The sequence below is a fragment of the Xiphophorus hellerii genome, chromosome 23 (genome assembly GCF_003331165.1).
Source record: "Xiphophorus hellerii strain 12219 chromosome 23, Xiphophorus_hellerii-4.1, whole genome shotgun sequence".
NCBI classification, from domain to species: domain Eukaryota; kingdom Metazoa; phylum Chordata; class Actinopteri; order Cyprinodontiformes; family Poeciliidae; genus Xiphophorus; species Xiphophorus hellerii.
The window spans coordinates 25,877,888-25,894,365 of NC_045694.1; the positions used below are offsets into that span (position 1 = coordinate 25,877,888).

A 16,478-nucleotide genomic window follows, 5' to 3' on the forward strand; every position below is an offset into this window, starting at 1 on the left:
ATAACAATAACCTCATGTATGGAAAAAATGACAAACTTATTTTTTTTCACACATCCTATTTTTCAAAGAAACAGAACCAAGCAGAGTGAGAATTTACACGTGTTGGGCATGTCGGTTTTAGATCTACTTGTACTGCTGGATTCTCTTTTGCTGCCTTAATTGTTTGTAACAAAGAACTTAACCAGGCGTGGGAAAGTTCCTCTAAAATTGAAAGCGTCACACAGTTGGTGCAGATTAGTCGTCTCCATATCCACAATCAAAATCTTCCGTACCACCGTATTCCAAAGATGCACTTTTGGATTGAAATCTGGTGTCTGTGAAAGACTTGCCGTCATCCTGAAGAAACAAGATGATGTGAGGAGACGATGAGTACACTCTGGTCACTTAGGAATGGGAAATGATCTGCAGCAGTAACACTCAGGTAGGCATTTAAACTACGGCAGTTTTACTAGAGGTCCAAAAATATCTCCCACACAATTAGATCGCTAACGGTCTCAGCGGCGTGTAAGAGAGAGATTTAAAACCACTCGTGATTTTATCAGACCAAAAATGTCACATGGATATGTGAGCATGTACTGTCCACAAAATCCTGCGCATCATATCGCATGTGTGCATTACATTGCTAGACATCTTTTGTTTGTAGAAGCAGAAGAAGAAATACTCCAGAGTGGCGTGAAGGGGTTTTAATAAGCTTGAACAAAATGCACAGAGAGTCCGTGTAGCACTTGATAGGGTCCCACACTGTTTCACTGTACGGAAAGTAAACGATTGTCTCAGTCTGAACATTTCTAATGGGGCCGTTGGTATAAAATTCCCAACAGGTAATTCACATATACAAAGAAATACAAGCAAATTAGTCCACAAGCAAAGTTACGGGTAAAACACTGAATAATGAATAGATGCCCCTTGTAAATCTTGTTTGGGATTTAGCGCTAATGAACACAAACAGCCAGAAAGAAAAGTTGTTCAAGCTCAAAGAATTTTCATAGCAATGTTTTACACCCAGTGTTATTTAGTGTCGGTCAATCTAGTCGGCAATGTGTATAAGTGCTGGTGAAGAAGGATTACATACTAGCTGCTGCGTCTTCTTGTTTTTCTAGCACAGATTCGAGCTGAGATTTTTCAGCTTTAATGGTACATTTTTTTTTTTTGTCTGCTGCAAATTGATATTTGGTGTAATTGCGTGACTGTATTAACATCACAGCTGAAAAACAACGTTCACACCTCAGAGTATCTGTTTTAGTTCCCCTTTTTCAAAAAAAAAAAAAATGACACGGACGTCTTTACTATGTTTATTGCTGTGAAATTCACTGCCAACTGTGGCATTATTTTTTAACAGAAAAAAACCCAAAACATGCCTTAAGCTGTTTCCACCAAAAACACTTAATAAGCAAAGTTCACAGAAAAGTTTCTTGTGGCAATAAAGCTTGAATGTGTTTTTTTTTTTTTCTATTTTAGGATAAAAAAAAAAAAGCATAAACATTCAAACTCCGACTGAAATCTGGAGAAAAGTCAGCTGTTAGTCTTGGCTGAGCGTCGCTCCAGAGTCCCTTCTATCTGGATCTCACGTGTCAAACTCGAGGCCCGGGGGCCAAATCTGGCCCGCTCTAGCTTTTTGTGTGGCCCTCTAAACTCCAAATTACATCAATAAGTCCCTCCAGTTTTTCAAATCTGCAAAATTCACACAAAATTAATATTTTTGATTTGTATCTGATTTTACTGCAATTTTCTTTTCAAAATTGGCCAAAAACATTGGGTCAAAGTGACTGCTGCCTCAGCCTTACTTGATGTCAAATTATAGTCCGTGATCACGATCGATGCGGCGATATTTATTTATTTATTTATTTTTAAAATAATTTTTCAAATATTAGCGTAAATATCGTAACAATTCCCTATAAATATTTCTATATTAGCACCGCAAAATCTATTAATTTGATTGCAAAAAAACCCCACAAAAACAATCACGGACTGAAAAGGTGTTTGATATTATTTTAATTTTAAGAAACAGTTATTAAATGCTGAAACCAACAGCTACTTATTGATGTTTTTTTGATTTTTTTAACAGTTTAATGGGTTCTAGAAATAGATCCTGGCACAACCGGCCCTTTAAGAACATTCAAACTTTTGATACGTCCCAGAATGAAAATGAGTTTGGCGGCCCTTATCTAGGCCTTGTTTGGCTTGGAAACACTGAGTCTAAGAGTACCAGCATCTTACAAATCTCATGAGGAGAAAATAACGTCAGATTAATGAAGGTTTTATGTCAGCGGTGAGATACTAATGTCACAAAACAACTTTGAGTCCTAACTTGGGTACAAAAATGGCCACCCTTTGGACACACCCCGCTCACAAGACAAACACAATGCATTCTTTTGAGTCAATGACGGGGAGACTATGTCGTCCCAAACGGACTAAAGGCTTCATGTTGGTATCGGTGCCGGCTCTGAAGTCACACCGGACAGCAGAGCTCACAGGCTGAGGCGGTTTATTTCTCCAGAGGAAGGAAGTGATGAGGCTCCATCCCTCTCATTGTGCACCAGGCAGCACAATGAGAGCTGAGCCGATTAAATATTGAAATGAGTTATTTGTTTGAAACAACAAATAACACATTGATTGACAGTCATTGGAGAGGTCCAATGACTTACTGATTTATTCATCAATCAGCCTTTCATACCTGCGCAACCCTTCATTTAAAATCTTCTGCAGATGTTTTCTGTAAGACATGAGACCACATACTCTATGTACAGGTAAAAGACAATCTCTGCCAATTGTTGTCAAAGCACATGCAAAACTACGGAAGCTCAGAGTGGCTGTACTCGTGTTTTTCTTTTCCTGATATCAAGAGAAATTCATATGGTCATCACCAAATGAGATCATTTATTCCATCTTCAGAAGAAGACATTATTTCTTTTCTTGAGATAACGAGATGGCTGTATTGCTTTTTCACAATGATTTTCTTGAGATAAAGAGTTATGGCTACCCATACATGCTTCGACTTGCTCTTCTAAGTCCTGTCCTGTTGTTGTGGCCTGCATTTGAAGGATGGTTCAACACACACACCAATCAACTCGTTATCTGGAGAAAACCATTGGGGAAAAGTACATGCAGTAAACGTCTGATCTCGGCTTCCGGGCCAAACATCTCCACCTCTGGTATGAATTGACATACCGTATTTTCCGGACTATAGAGCGCACCTCACTATAAGCCGCACCCAAAAAGTAAAACAAACCCCTAAAAAACCAGGAAACGTACATATATAAGCCGCACCGGGCTATAAGCTGCTGATATCTCCGCTTCAACAATGACGTAGCAGAGGGCTGCGTCCTGAATAAATCTGCTATTAAGGACGCAGCCCTGCGTCTCCAACCATGGTTTCGTTTACGCCGAGCTTACGTGCAGCGGCTCTACTTCCCTCCTGTACTACCAGATTGATAGCCCTCAACTTAAAAGCTGCATCATATGAACTTCTTCGTGTTGTTTCCATGATGAGGAGGTATGAGTTTGAAGAAATTTCTCCATCCTGCCTGCTGCTAGCATGAGCTTGTTCTAATAAAAATTTAGCTCTTCTTCTTTGATTTCCAATTTTGACTTCCGATGATTCACTTCCTGCTAAAGAGACCCCTGGTGGTTGAAGAAAAATCCACAGAAAAGCCGCACCGGGCTACGAGCCGCATGGTTCAAAGCGTGGGGGGAAAAATAGCTGCTTATAGTCCGAAAAATACGGTAAATATGTCAATTGATAAAGCTGCTAAATGAGCAGTTTCCATGATATTTCCATCCTTGCCCCTCTTCTAACTTAAAAAAAAACAACTCTCCATTGATGCAAAGTTAAAGTCACAGATTGATATTTGCTAACTTGATATCTCTCATGTGCCAAGTTACCCCACATCCTGCGCTGTCTTCATCCCCGGTGTAACAACTCAACGAAGCAGTAGTTCAACCAAAACTGTCTTCTGGCGCTACGGATGATTGGCAGCTCTAATTGTTGTTCTCCCAGCAATGGCGTCCTTCAGGATTCTTCTTCGGCGCGACCCCAAGACGCCAGATTAAAAATCCAATTGTTCTTCTTTGTTAATAAGACATCTGTTTGTTTAGTCTTTTTTAAAAAATGATTTGCAGAAGTTATTTTGGCGCGAGGGGCTGACTGACGGTGCAGGCGGGGTTGTTGCGGGCGTCTTATGTAAACTGACACATCAGAAAACGAGCTCTCGGCTGAGGGGAGCGGGGCCACACAACTGTCTGTTTGGTTTCATCACAGCTCAGCACTCCTGAGATGCATGCCACCGGGTGAAGGGAGGCGAGCGCACGTCCAAAGAGCAGCCCTGATTAATAAACATGAGAGGACCAGGATTGGCCCGATTGGGAGGTTGGGGGGTTTGGGGAAGAGAAGGGAAGGGGAAGGTTGTGCGATCTGTTTATAAATGTGTGTGAAGATATCAGAGAGTCTGTGTGATATCTGCTAAAAAAGAAAAAAAGTGGGCCAGCCAGCCAGCCTGGTGATCCTGGAATGAGTCAATGTGTAGAAAGAGGGGGGTGGCACAGTGGGGTGTTCGAAAACAGGTCTGAATTGGACTACTTTCAGGCAGCATGAGGGCGATCCGATGGAGTCTGAGCTGAGACGTTCTCCGACCCAGAGGCACCGGCGCTGTGTAAGCGACCTGGAGTTTGGAAGCGGCTCACGTCATCATTTAAAAAGTTCGCCCCTCAGATTGTGTGTACAAATCTGGTTTCGTGTCCTTGAGTCGCTCGTACCTCGTTCCTAGCGGGCCAACAAATTAGCATCTCATTAGCAGTCTCAGAAAAAAAGGGGGGAAAAAAAGAAGTTCCATCGACTTCTGCTTCTTCCGCTCGTTGGGTTTTAATTACTCTGAGTGTATCAGGAATTGGAATGGCAGAACCTCCGTCTAAGCCCCCACAGTGGCCCGGGAGAAGACGGTCGTTGACCTTGCGAGAGGTTGGCCCTTGTTTGTCTCCGATTATGCTGAGTGGACGGTCGCTGTGGCAGCGGCCCAAATGAAACATGACAGGAGATGGATGACGCAGATCCTGGCAGGCCCGAAGCCCGACCGCTGTTAGCCAATAATCAGACCGAGACCCTGGTGGCCCCTGACGGCAATTTCCCCCCTCACCGCCTCCCCCTCGTTAGCCGTCCGCTCAATCCTTAAGTGCTGCAGGCGTCCGGCCCGAGCAGGCCCTCTGCCTCTCTGCATCATCTGCCCGCCAATAACCATCCCCTGCTTCGCTCTCTCCACGGAGTCGTTTTGTCTTCTGGAGAAGTTTCCCTGAGTAATCCAATAACGGCGAGGGCTGGAGGGATGTACGCCTGCTGTGAGATGTCTGAAGTTGTTTACTTTCTGCCCCGGGGCTAATCTAATAACTCGGGGAGAGGCAGTTTCGCCGATGTCCAATGGGCTCCTTTGAGCGTCGTTTACCAGACGCGATGGGGTTCGCCAGCCATTACCACATCTTCTCCGATCCGCTCGTAATTTGGTTTTAACCTGATTGCTGCGTTTTTTTATCATTATGCGTAACTTATTAGTTTTCCCCGTAATGGGATTTTCGAGACTTTTTGAGCCCTCTGCTGTGCCGGCAAACTGTTGTTCAGATTGATACTTAATAAAGCGGCATAACTCTGACTTCTGAGGTTTCACTCGGAGCCACAAAAGGAAGGATGTTGCCGCTTCTGAGTGAGCCTGGCGGAACATTTGTAGCGTGTTTTGAGCCCGAGGAAGGAAACGGCAGCAGCAGCAGAAGCACCACAGAGAGCCTCAAAAAAAAAAAAAAAAAAAAGGGAGAAAAAATAAATAAATTTCAGGTACGCGTAATCCATCGGTGCCGCTTCTTATCTTTTACTCTCATTATCCAGTTTGCTGTTTGGGGAAATGGACTCATGTCACCAGAGGCAAATACAAAGTAGATGTTGATGGGTGCAGTTTACCGTCGAATTAAGATCTAAAATGTGTTCCGCTGCAGCATGTCGTGTTTTCCCCCCTCATGTGTGTCAGGGAGAAGCCTGCTGCTTCTTTTCTCTGCTAGATTCACCTAAAGTCGGCAATGAGAAGATTTAGCAGAAAAAAATATAACATAATAGACTAAAATAGATGTGTTTCACTCGGTGGAAACAACCTTAAGGGAGCTTGTTTTACTTCCAAAAGAGTCCATTAAAGACTCAGCTGTTAATTTCTGGAGATATTTAGTTTCTGATCTGATCTGGAGTCTGTTGTTTTTAAATTTGAGACACACCGATCCTAATGTTGTGGCCAATTGCCAATAGTCAGGCTCCGTAGCCAGGCCTTTGAGTTGACAATACTGATTTTTCTTTGATAACTATAATATCGTAAGATATGACAATAATAAAAAAATATATATATTTTAGTATCTGCTCTGAGTTATTAGTTACAGATATTATGATCAGGGCTTCTCTAAGCCAGACCTTGCAGCTTAGGGAGAAGCTGCTGTAAAAGTAGCTTTACTGATATCTTACAGTAAAATGTTTAGACAACATTTTAAGCTGCTTCTGTCAACTTTTATTAGCGATTAGCGTTACAAGAACAGCGCTGCATTCACTTGAGAATGTAGATTCTTACCTCAACTTTTAAGATTTCCAAAGGCGGACAAAGTTTCCAAATCCAACAAGTTCCATGATAGATGGTGGTTGAAAGCTGAAAAACCTAAAACAGTGCAAATCTGCTGAACTATATTCAGCCTTCCTGTTATCCACTGACCGTCTTGCTTTCTCTCGCCGTCCTGCAGCCAAAATGAACTGCACACATCTCGACATGTTGTAGAAACTATAGCTTCCTTTGAGACATCTTCTCACAGGTTTTGTGTTTCCTCCGATGTCATCCCCACACCTCGCCGATACCGTAAAAGCTTCTTCACTCGGTGACAGAGTCAGCACCGAAGAGTGACACGGTAACGCTCAGCCGCCGCGGCTTCGCTGAGATCTGGGTTTTGAGTTTTCGTCCGGTCCTGGTCAGGCCCGATCAAGCTGAAAATAAAACTTTATGGTTTCAGCCATTTTCTGGGTGCATCTCTTTTAATGTTTTTTCTTTACCCAGGAAAATCTAACTGTGCCTAACAAAATAAGGGCGAGAAAAAGGACGTTTAAAATATTTAATTAAAAATAAATCCTCTGGAAACTTTCGTGGCGATCATTATCTCGTCTCCTGCCTCATCCAGCGTGTTGTTTCTGCAGGTGGTCGGTGACTCCAGCGCAGCGAGCTTCCTGTTTGTCCCGGCGGTAAACGACGCTCACACCGCAGCTGTAATGTCACTTGCCAGGTCAGGGGTCGGTTTGCTGCGGCATCACGAGTCAAAACTTGATCCACAAAAAGCCCAACTTCCCAAACGCGGCAAACTGGCCCCCCGCTTTGGATCTGATCTTAATGGTTCCGACTGCAGAGTGCTTCCACTCATTACATCTCAGAGGGATTTGTGGTCGTGATTATGGATTCAGGAACGAGCTCTGTTTCTTTTATTCTTTTACTTATTAGAAAGAGGAATACAATCTCCTTCTCTGAAAGTGCAACAGTACACTCTTACATTGCATTATACCTCAGTACACTAAAGTATCTCTGATGTATGTATGTATGTATATTTTATTCAAAAAAGTTTAGTTTTTCATTGTGCATGTTTTGCACATCTTTCGAGGTTAAATAAGGGGAATGTCTTCACTTTAATGAAAATAAATCTGAGCTGGACTGTTTTATCCTTCTGCCTTTACACTTGATTGGCTAAAGTGCTTTTTCACATTAAAGAAGCCAAATTCTTTAAAGACTGTTTGCATGTCGTCTTCATTACATATTCACTTAAAGTTATTGCAGTCGGTTCTTAGAAAGAAGGCACTGTTAGGCAATTTTCCACATCTCGTACTTGTTGAGATAACTACTGGATTAGGGAGTCTCAAAGTAAACCAGTCTACTCCTGTGCAAAATCTGTGTTGAGGTTGCCTATATAAATCCGGAGGCGCGCAAACTAAAATTAACATTTTCTATTAATAGAATAGGAAATAACTGAGGTAGAAAAAAGCCCCAAAGACAAACAGTCAGTTCAGTCATTCAGCCTAAATGATTTAAAATCTAAGCTAGCGATAGAGCTAGCTTATACATGAAACTACTCAATTCAATCACTAGCTTGTTGACCTTAGGAAATAGAAACTAACAGGAAACAGTCAGAGTAGAAAAAAAACTAAACAAAACCTTCTGCTTCCAGGCATTACCAGGTAAGAAAGATAAACAGAACTTAAATTCATATTTATTTAGCCCAAATGATGTATTGTGTAAGCTAGCTGTATAGCTAGCTAGCTTAGACATTAAGCTAGCCATCCAGTTTAGACACTAATATCTAAGCTAGCAATATAGCAAGCTAGCTTAGACATTAAGCTAGATGTAGTGCTAGCTTGAGTGTTTCTAAAGAATATTCCAAAGTTAAACTTACTGCATTAATTTGGTTAAAGCCTTTTATAAGTTATTTTTCTTTTTGTTGGAATGTGTTTACGTTATAATGTTGTTTCAAAGAGGAGGTATTTGTCTCTGGTGGAGTCACTTGTACCCTTTGTGTACCTGGAATGTCCTTTTCATTGTCGCAGGTGGGCAGCCAGGGGAGCTGGAGCACCAAACATGAGGTGGGCAATATTGACCAGGACGATCGTACAGACACAAACAGCCCTGCATGCACACACATTCACATAGTGGGTAACCACCTGCGAACCCGACATGCTACTACTGGACTGTGGGAGGAAACAGGTACCTGAAAAAAAAAATCAACCAGAGCACCAAGAGAATATGAAAACTACTCACTTACACACACACAGTGACCTTGCTGCGAGGCGATGGTGCTTAGCTGGTGTTTGCGTCGTCTTTGCATAATAGATAAAAGCCTTTCCTTCTAAAGAGGAATTGTCCCATCAGCAGTTGCTTTATGTATTTAGAAAACGAGCCTAAATATAATTTAATCAAAGCAACACAATGCACCAGTTCTGTCAGGAAAACCTTGCTCAGATGGTGGTATTTGTCGAAAACCTCCAAATCATTGGTGGTGTAATACAAACCTGTATGCGGGCAGGAGTTGAGTTCTTATGCAGAAATAGATCGTATCTCAGGAAATCGGCTGCAAGCTTATAAGAAAACAGTTCATTGAAATGAGACGTATTTCTCTTGATATGTTAGAGAAGGGCTGTGGGAAAATTGCTGCTTTTTAACTTGGCAATGTTGTTTTTAGACAACTGAGAGTGTGAAAAACAAGGCAGGATCTCGCTACAGAGGAGATCCAAAAGTGTGTAGAGCCGTTTCATTCAAAATTAAATAAATAGCTACACCATCAAATAAAGAAACGTCCAAATACATTAAAATTCTAAATATTTAATGGTGTTTTTTTTTTTTAAATTAATGATTTCACACAGCAACAGTTAAAGAAGACATATTATGCAGAGTTCACTCTTTGCATGTTTTATATTTCCATTTGGGTCTCTACTGCTTCTAAAAACAGTCAAAGTGCTTTCTTAGGGAATAACTTTGGTGTCCGGAAAATGAGCCATTTCAAAAACCTCCCAATTATTGAGTAACAATCGTTGGGCACTGCACCTTTACCTAGCAACCCAAACAGAACACCAGCATGTTTGATCAGCTGGTTTTACCATTGTATGCGTTGTACAATGGCTGCTGGAAAGGAGAAAGTGTTTTGTTGTCGTCTTACCATCCAAAAACCACTTGCTGCATTCTTGATGGTTGTGCAGGATGCTCCACTTCTGCTTTTCAAAGATGTACGGTTGTATAATTGCTCATCTGTTTGCAGCCATTTTCACATACGGGTTTACAGTTGAGTTGCGGAGGGTGTGGCCCACAACAGCTTATTTGGATTTAAAGTGACAAGACGCCCGAAAACAACTCAAAACAGGAAGAACTGAGCCGACTGAAATGTCATTATTTAAAAAATGTAATGAGCAGGTTCTGTTTAACCCATCGCTGTTATACGTCTCTGTTCAAGGAAGCATAATAGGTCACGTATAAGAGAGGAAGACTCTGGAGGCGGGGCTTCAAGCCAGCACTTCAGAGTTCAGTTTCCCAGTGGAAACGGACCAGGTTCTGTGCAGAGTGGAGTGGGGTCGAGTGGGGTAGAGCCGTGCTGAGCCTCGAGAGTCAGTGGAAATGGGGTCATGTGTCCCAAGGCTTAAACTCCAGGCTAAGATTTTCTCCAGACATGTCGCCCCGCACAACTGACTGCTGTTATCGAGGCCCCCAGACGAGGCGAGGACGCCGTGTAGAAGTATCACTCTGCATCGTTTGAAAGGTCTGCTTATTAATTCACCCAGATAAACTTCATTTTCCATTCTCGCGTGCTCTCATTTCCCATTGTTTAGCTTTCCAAACTGCCCCGTCTTATCTCCAGCGGCTTCGTCTGGGTTGCCAGGCGCTGCGGCTCTGCAGGATGCCTCAGCAGCGCGCTCCCAGCAGGGCTGGCATCCTGTTTAAAGTGCTCCCGTTGTCTCCCCTGCCTTGCAGTACACTTTTTTTTAATCATGCCTCCGTCTTTTGATTCCGGCACATTTAAGCCCCCAAAAAGTGACGTCTGTCTCTTTGCTGATACCGTGTCAGAGAGTGAGCGCCCCACGGGTTGGATATTTGCATATTATTTCAGCTGTGACTGTGGGAGTCTTCAATGGGAGCATTATCACTACAGAAAGAAATGAGCCAACACTTCCAGACGGATTTTTTTTTTTTTTGTATATCTTTTTTTTTGTTGAGCTGTTCATATTAGTCGTTACCATTATTATTTTAAGCGAAGACTCATTTCTTGAGACTCGGTAAATTCAGTTTACTATGGCTGTGAAAAGACCCGTTGCTGAGTTTCGCTTGTGATCTTTTAGAAATAGAAATTAAAAATAAAAGAGGAGGAAGGAGAAAAGAGAAAAGTGCAAATCTACTTCAAAAGAGGGGAATGTCTTGTTTATCTTTGTTTTGCTCAGTTCATCAAATTTGTGTCCTTGAATGTTTTCAATCAACAGCGAAAGAAACAAATAAATTTTTTCATGGATTTGAAGATGTTTTTATCTGCAGAGATCCACGACTCGTGGGAGAATCTGTTGACAGAAGACTCCACAAATTAGAGAATAAAAAAACTACTAAAAGCTCCACAAGATACGTGAACATACAGGTAGAGCTGCTTGATATCCAAACCTTATTACTTTTGGAAATGATTTGGTAAGTTGATGTTCAGACATTATTCAACCGGTTTGGAGAGACAAACCCCAAAAGACCTCAAAATGAACAATGACTCAGACAACAAATGCCCCTTCACAGATTATTTTTAAATTTATTTTAGAAGCCATGCATCTTTTTTCTTCCCATAAATTAATATGCAATACTTTGTGTTGACCTGTAACGTAAAATCCTAATAACATACTGTATGTTGAAGTTTGTGAGACAAAAAGTGAAAAAGCTCAAGGCGTACGTCAAGGAGGATTCAACTCCAGTCCTCTAGGGGCAGTGTTTGGCAACTCTTTAAGGAACCTATTAAGCAAAACTCATATGTTGTATGTTTCTGTGCTTCCATTTGGGTCTCTACTGCTTCTAAAACAGCCCAAGCGCTTAAAGAATACACTCAGATGTCATTTGGTGTTGTTTCAAAAACCTCTTGATTGCTAAGCCACATTTGACAGTCGTTGAGCCTGTTACCTAGCAACCCAAGCAGAGCTCCAGCACGTTTGGTCAGCTTGTCTTACGCGGTACAACGGCTTCTGGAAGAGACAAATTGTTTTGCTGTTGACTTACAGTCTAGAAAAAACTTGCTGCATTGCTGTTGGATGTGCAGGAGACTCCACTTCTGCTTTTCAAAGAGAGACAGCTGTACGTTTTGTAAAATAAAAAAATAAAAAGTGTAATGAACATGTTTTGTACTGCGTTAATAGGTAACCCTTAAATGTTCTCCTTGGCTGTATAGAAAGAATTTCCTAAAAGCTTCTTTCAGACGACTCTCCGCTCTGCCAGACTCGTTTATTCTCCAGAGTTTAGCTCCAGCGTCGCTCCGGCGGAGTCCCAGCGGAGGGTGAAGTGGGGCGGGGTGGTGGGCCTCCGCGTCTGCCTGCCACCCACCCCGTCTTGTGTTCTCTAAGCAGATGTGACAAACAAAAAAAAAAAATCGTCGTGAGCCTTTTTTTTTTTGCTAGGGACAAGCCCGGGTTGTTTGCTCGGCGTTGTAACGATGCGCCCTGTTGCACGCCTCTCCAGCTGAATTTCATCACCGGGAAAAAACAAACAGTGAGGAGCGAGGATCAAAGTGTCACTTGAAATGCTACCATCAAGCCGAGCTGAAGGGACTGACAGCTCCTCCCAGCTCCAGCTGAGAGAAGGAGCCTTTTTGCTTCCTGCTGCATCAGCTGGGACGCAGAAGAGAGGAGAGGAGCCGAGTATTGACTGCACAGCACATCGTATCGGCCCGACGAGCGGTTTTAAACCAATCACCCATCGCCTCCGTGCATCATGGGGCTTTTTTTTCTGTTTTTTTTTCCTCCAGCGCCTCTCACAAAATGCCCCCACGGTTCCTTTTAATCAAAGCCACTCTCCGAGCTCAATCAATGCAAACTCGAACAGCCAAATCTACTAACGAGACTCGCTCTCAAAAGTCCACATTCGTCTTCGCCCTAACGCAAATGGAGTCTATTTTTAGACGTCGCTTTGTTTGCTTCCTTCCGACTCCCGAGACGGCATATTCGTCTTGAACCTCGGAACGGTTCGGCGTAGCCGGCGCGTCCCGCCTGCAAGCCTTCCTCTCCACCATCCTTCAAAGCGGGCTCTGAAGTTTCTTTTTTCTTTTTTTGAACGGGACTCCGCAGAGGCAGACCTGAAGGCGTTTTTTGTCAATCTTACCTTTTCGTGCAGAACGCTTGGCAGGCCGCGGCCTGGGACACCTGCCCCAGAATTAAACCGCGACGCCTCTGCGCTCGTGAGAAAGCCTCCTTTTTGTCTGAGTGAAGTTGTCAACAACTCTGGGAGCTTTCATGCCGTCAGATTTGTTTCTCTTCCTCTCAAATAGAAACGTTGCAGAAGCGAGGAAAGGAGCCCGTTTATGAACACTTCCCTCACCCGCGGCCGCTCCGTTGTGACCTTTTCGTCCAACTCCAATCATGCACTTACAGTTCAAACAGATGCATTTTTCATCTCGGGCCTTGAAATATTAAAAACGCTTACGCAAGGCGCACTCAGCCGTGCGGACGTAACGAGCGCGCCGGGTCAGGGTGGAGCCAGGCAGAAGGGCTGATTTCCACACGCCGGAAGTTTATCTGCAGGAAAAAAACCCGTCACAACCGTTAAGCTCAATAAACGAGACCCGCTTTCATCACATTCAGTACAACAGCAGAGTTACTTACATACCGTTTTACGAGCTTAATTAAATCACTTTTTTTTTCTCTTAGATTTACTGCAGTGTCTGGGAAGGTGTGGTTAACACACTCACCGATCTGATCCAGCCGTGTCTATGTATAGAGCTGCAGCGTGCCGAGCAGAGCTGCCTTTAAAGACCACCTACTCACCTGACTCTGTTTTTCTCATTTCTCTGCAGGGCGGTTCTGTTGTAGGCTGCAAAAGATGTAGTGGAACAGAAGTATCGTCAAGATACATAGAAAGTAAAATCAATGGAAATCCTTTCGCTCAGTGCAGAACGTAGCACAAACGGATCCTGGTTATTTTGAAGCTTTGCGATTTTACTTATTATTATTTTTGCCCACCATGAGTCGGTCTGGGTGGAGGAGGCTGGGGCTGAGGTGATGAGGGGACACTTATCGTATCGTTTATCATTTATCATGAAAGATTTCTTGTCATGATAAGGTTTTTGATTTATCGTTGTCACGATAAGTTCCAGTTAATGTTTAAAAAACTGACAAAAATGTTATTTTTACTGTTTTTGCCACTGTTTTTTGTTTTGTTTTTTGACAAGAGCATCAGTAAATATCAGTTCATTTTAAAATATGATTAAATGAAGTGTCTGTACGCAGTTCGGTGATATAAACCACTTCGTTCAGATTGCGGCGTCCTGAAGTAGCTCATTTCAAACAGGAATGGTTTTCAAGAGCAGCATTCACGTTTGTGCTATGAATACTGTCATGCAGTTATCTAAAAATAAAAAAAGTTTTTTAAAAATCGTGATAAAATTCGAACTATATATTGCCCACCCCTGATGGCTGCTGCTATAAATTTGCTCTTCCATCCAGCAGTATTGTTTTTCATTTATCTTAATAAATCTCTCATGATGATTAAAATTTTGACTAATTGTCCTGATAAATTCAGACTATCGGGACTGTTTTTAAAAAAAGAATATTATTATTTTCTACAGTTTGTTTGGTGAGCGCATCAAATCATCCCATTTCAAAATATGATTAAATGCAGTTACTGTGAGCAGAGGCGTATTACACGTGCATGAGAATGTCTTTCCAGAGCAGTTTTTGTGTTAGTGGGGATATTAATGCTGCGTCATGCAGTCACACTGATACAGTTGCCTAAAAAAATAAGTAATAAATAGTTCTCATGGTCACTTTATTGTTATCACAATAGGACTTTTGTTGGTAGGGTTTGACTTGGCGCCCAACCCTATCAAAGTAGGGTTGATCGTCCATTTCGCTTAACCCTACTTCAACCCGCTAACCCCACATCCAGAAAGTTTTGCATCACTGTTGACAAGCAGCAAAATGGTTCTGGGTTTGAATCCCAGTCTGCTAATTTTCCATTTTCTTCCCATGTATGTTTTTAAAAGTATTTATTTGAGCCCAGATATCATTTTTTATGTAATCAATAAGACATTATCGCTACGTGACAGTGCAGCAAAACTATTATTCCAATGTGGTGTTTAGCTGGTTGTGCTTTCCTTAGATTATCAGCGTCTCCCATTAGGCTCCATTGGAGCCTTTTGGAGTTTCTGCTTTGACAACCGATGATTTAAAGTTATTTTCCATAACATATTCATAGTCTACTGTAAGCAAATGTGGCTCCAATAAGTCATAGCGACCAGCATGAGGTTGTTGAGGGTTGTTTCGATGTAATCAGGGGTTATAACCTGTCCTATTTCATCAGAGTCAGCTGCTCCAAACACTGATCTGCAGCGAAGTCCATGAAAATAGAGTACATTGTAAAATCTCCAGTAAATTATATATTTCACATTTGATTATATGTCTCCATAATTCATCAGAAAACGTAAATGCCTGCAAGACTAGTTTGATACATTGTGGTTAATTAAAGTGGTAATTTTAAGTGTAAGAAAAGGAAATTTGCTGGAATTAAACGGAAGTGGTGAAGAGACCAGTATGTCTTTTCTTTAACGGATTGAAATGACGGTAAATGAAACCGACCTCTGATTGGTCGATCGTGTGAAACACTCCTTCAGACATCGGAGAGTTTTTCTCAATTCTTCAAATGTCGATAACTTTATAGTCATCTACTTTAAACATGTGATCAACAAATAAAGCAGAGGTTTATCTTCAGCACTAGTTACAAAATATGGACTTGAAAGCTTTTTGAATTTCTGAACTATCCAGATGACAAACTTGAATGAAGTCATTGATTTGTCTAGTTTTAGGAAGGAATTTTACAAACAAGCTCAGTTGGAGTTGGTTTGTTTTGACTAATTTGAAGTCATATAATCAGAATAATAGCACAGATTTATGTCTTTATTTTACATAATTGAGGGATTTCTCTGTTAATATGCTTAAACAGGAGCATGATTGTATTAAAAGGGGGTACATTGTGCTGTTTTAACTCCCTTTTGGCCAAATGTATACAGTAGATCATGTGGATGTATTTAGATTTTACGACTAAAGAGTGATCATAAATGTGCTTCTACTTCTCATGGAGCTGTCAGTATCTGGCTGCCGTCCAGCGTTACTGCCTGATCCTCTTACCAGTTTGAAGGCCAAAGCAACAACCTTGTGTACTTTGATTAGACGGCAACAAGAAAGTGGAAATTGACAGCGAGTCCAAAATGCCCCAAACCGATTGCTTTTCAGTTCAGATGTCAACACATTTTATTCTCTGATGACTAAAATGTTAAAATATCTCAATAAGAGGAGCTGTTTTGGAAATGAAGACATTATCACAAAGTTAATGAAGGCCATTAAAAACAGAGAGAATGAAACATTTTTAAAGCTGCAGTATGTAACTTATATAAACATTTTTTACTCATTTATTAAAACTATCATTATGACATTACAGTACAGTATGAGGCAGGTAATATGTGAAAAAAACTGTTTTCACATACAGTTTTTTGTAAAAATACTGTTTTAAAAAAAACACTGTTTTTTCTTGTTAGCCTGAAGCAAGAAACAGCCTTCAGGCTAACAAGAAGGCTGTTTCTTGTTAGCCTTCTCCCAGTGCTAACAAGAAACAGGCAATCAGAGCCAGGAGGCGGGTCTTAGCGCTGTCAATCATCCTGTGTGCATCCCCAACGGCCCCTGTTGTGGATGCTAATGCTAGTTAGCATGGAGACCAATGATA

The 16,478-nt window shown here is 41.7% G+C and overlaps 1 protein-coding gene and 1 long non-coding RNA gene across 2 annotated transcripts in view; one reads left to right on the top strand and one right to left on the bottom strand.

Annotated features, from left to right (window-relative positions):
* The window catches only part of gpc3 (glypican 3), a 171,429-nt gene that overhangs the window by 20,564 nt on the left and 134,387 nt on the right, over positions 1–16,478 (top strand). The window lies entirely within an intron of this gene.
* LOC116714416 (uncharacterized) overlaps positions 11,308–16,478 on the bottom strand; it is a 33,727-nt gene continuing 28,556 nt past the window's right edge. Inside the window, exon 3 of the long non-coding RNA XR_004338052.1 lies at positions 11,308–13,872. This is a non-coding gene — a long non-coding RNA (uncharacterized LOC116714416). The remainder of the gene's footprint in view (positions 13,873–16,478) is intronic.